Here is a 3,848-nt window from a genome sequence, read left to right as displayed (position 1 = left end):
TTATCATGTTTACATAATTTATATTATCCCTAATACACAAAATACGAACGTGACCAAAGTATAGGACGTGGTAATTTTTTATTAAATAAAATGCAAAATAATATTGTATCACTGACACGATTGCAAAAGATTGATCACCGCCGATGCCAAATCTAAAATGGAAATCCAATTCTCGCGATCATTTCGATCGGATTCCGATCAAAAAACCTAACTCCGTGACGGTGCCCACAATAAAACACCACAATAACAAAACGAGGAACAATCATATTCGAAAAGAGAATTGAATTTATCATTGGGAAGGAGCGAGAAAGGGAATGATAAATGATCCCGGGAGCGCAGAACGCGCCGAGAGCGAGCGGGACGGTGGCTATATTCGATTCTACTTTACTGTCCGAAGGGATGATTTATCGTTTCTCAACAGGGATTGGCCGATTCAGTACTTTAAAGATTTATAGAATCTTATAGAGCAAGCGCGGTAGGAGCGTTTTCATATTATAAATCTCACTCCTGCGTATGCAATCGCGATTGCCTCTTTGGCTGTCCGATGGGGAAATTAAAAAATATGTTAACATATTGCATTGGTAAAAGAACGAAGGTATCCGTGGCTCAACGTAGAACGTACCGGGTAATTGGCCGGCTGAGTTAATGCGCCTGCGCACGAAGTATGCGCCTCACCGCAGTCGCCGCGCTTACATTTCATACAGTTGTATGAGAGCATTTAATTGTTTGTGATGTATGCTTGCGAGAAGTGCGGTTTTATAGCTGAAATTAATCATTGTGTTGCCGTCTGTAACCGATCCTTATATCGAGCATCGATAATTCGTATTTATATATTGAATTAACATTGTAGACAATTTCTTTTGATAGTTTCCTAATTCGCGCTTAGGTAAGCACTACTAATTTATTTAAAAGTCTATAATTATTAAAAGACTTCTAATAAAGAAATACAAAAAAAATATAACTTATGAATAACATAATTCCCTAGATAAGAATTATGTACTACAGGCCACATGTTTTAGAAATATAGAGCATAGCTGTTGCTTATTATGCAACATTGTATGAAAATAAATCTACCTAAAGGTAATGTCATTTAATAAAACTCTGCGATAATGATGTAATAAATTCGATAACATTAATTATTATACCTTTGTCATAATATTGAACTGACATAAAATTTACTATACCGAAATACTAATACCGAGTCAATAATAAGTTTCCATGTGATACCTGACATACCTCCACATTGCTTCTAAAATGCAGATATTTATTAACCGTGATAAACATTTATCACAAAGTAACTCAACTGCTATTTTGATGCTCTATTCAATTTTAATAAACTATAACTAAAATTTAATCAACAAGCTTATATGTATTGATGCTGAGCATGTGTTGATGAACACTAAGTATTTTATTATATACTTGTTAAATCAAAAATAAGAAAGAAAAATCAAAACAGTAGAGCGTGCGCCTTCGAGGGCGTCGTCCCCGCTCCAGATAACATCAGCCTGCTGGTGACACCGCCCCGCCCCGGCCTGACACCGCATTACCTTTTTGTTCATGTCGATATTGAATGTACACAAGTCCAACAAAACAATTATCATGCTTTTGACGTGAAATTACTGTTTAATAAGAAATGTCGACGGTTTTGATATTGAATTTTTTTTCGTATGTTATTCGGTTTCAGTGCGGTCTAAGTTGGGAGACTAAAGTTAGGCACTTCACACCGATTAATGCTCTCAAACTATCTTCAAGTTTAAATCGACGAACATAGAGTGGCCGTACAAGGCCCTGATTTTCGATGCCAGACTGATGACAGTTGATAACAAGCCTACTGTTGGTAGGTATCTCATATGTGAGAGCATATACTTACCCAGGTACCACCGCAGTGTCTATTTCTGTCGCCAAGCAACAGTAGTAGTCACTGTTGTGTTCCAGTGACATTGTAGCCAGTATAATTATTAGACATAATAAGACTTTACATCTCATGGCTCAGAATGGCGAACGCAGTGGAATACCAAAGAATACTTCATACTTCAAGGTGTTGGATGGTGTTTCTACTATTTATGGGCGGTTGTATGATAACTGTATCATCAGACTAACGGCAAGCTCGTCTCGTCATTCAAAGCAATAAAATAAGCACAAACGCATCTCAACGCGTTAACGACAATAAAACTGGCATACAGAATACAATTCTACACACACTTTACACTGTCCCAGACCCCTACTGGTGTGTTGTTAAATACGAATATAACAACATATACGAATATAATAGGTACATAATTTTCCAAGTTTTAATTTACCATCGATCTTGTTTAAAAATAGCAATAAATTAAGTCGAGCCAAGCAACAGAAGGTTGTCAATCAGCTTACTTTTCTGTAACACAATGGAATCATCCCGGTCGAGCCAATTCAAGGTGTAAATTTGAGCGAACAAACAAAGGCTTTATCATTTAAAAACTCAATAATGAATGTTACAATATTTATTTAATACAATATACAAATATATTTATTTTCTTAATTAAAGCCGGATTAGAGTTAAATTAAAAGTCTGAAACTAAAAAGGCTATAATATAAATACCATTAATAGCCCTGAAGTTTCGCTCACAATAATGACAGTTGAAAGGCTAGTTGACTCAAGCTATATTATTTGCGATATAATTGGAATCAGTGTACTGTTTTGCTTCTTTACAATCGGGTTTGAAAAAAAATAAAAATACGTTGCCCTCAACCATACAAAATTCAAATAGAAAATACACAATAAATCCGTGTTATAATTGCTTTTCTTACATAGAAAGTAGAAAATGTGTTGTCCACTTACAACAAACGTTATTAATGGCTACTTTGTTATGGTTTAACTTCGTATTTTAATAATCAAAGATGAATGATATATCAAAAACAATAAACAAACGGCCAATTATGCAACGCAAAAAAGGAAACAAAAACGTCATCCAAAATATACCTATTTCGCTTTAATATTGCAAATATATTCGGAAAGGTGCAAAAAAGAATGTATGGTAAAAATGTAAAATACAATAGACTGAGGACACTAATACATGCAAACCCGGGCGGTCGTTTTTAGAACGCGCCCCTTCTGTAAACTCTAAAATCTTTATTTATTAGAATCAGTAAATTATTAAAGTGGAATGTTTTATCGTATTCACATTAATATTGACGTGAGACAAAAAGTTTCGTCGATTAGTTGGTAACGGATGGGCATATCAATGAATTTAAATCAAAAGCATACGAAAGAATAAATCCCAACTTTATATTGATTGATTCGTGTAGTTTTTGTTCACACGTCTCTGCAAACGCACAGTTAATAAATAGTTAATATTTTGTAACAGTTTTGTCAGAATTTATTTACGCTACAATGATAATATTAAAACTAAAATACGATGAAACTGCAACAAGATCATCGCTAGAGAATAAACACCTCTTACTTAATACTTATCTATGCTACCAGCCACTGACTATGCTGCTGTCAAGATTATCATAAAATAGTAAGGAGTGAGTTTATTACAGCAAAACACATAAAACATGACATATAAAGAAAACTAAACCTTAAAACATTAGAACAATGTTTTTACTGATTACAATGTATCTGCGAACAATTTCCTTCGATTTCCTCTCTAGACAAGCCTGTATCTAAGAAATCGTTATCCGACAAACCATTTTGCGTTGATATCATATGATTATCATAATTACTTTATAGATTATTTTTCGTAAGGGTCTAAATTAAGGACATTTGAATAAAATTGTCACTAAAATTAGTGATTCCGTGCATCTCTATAAAATAAACACCATTTTAATTTGCAATCTACACTGTGAGACAGAAAATTTAACAAGGA

Source organism: Manduca sexta, chromosome 28 (assembly GCF_014839805.1).
Source record: "Manduca sexta isolate Smith_Timp_Sample1 chromosome 28, JHU_Msex_v1.0, whole genome shotgun sequence".
In the NCBI taxonomy this organism is placed as follows: Eukaryota; Metazoa; Arthropoda; class Insecta; order Lepidoptera; family Sphingidae; genus Manduca; species Manduca sexta.
Note: the sequence above shows the minus strand (reverse complement) of the source record.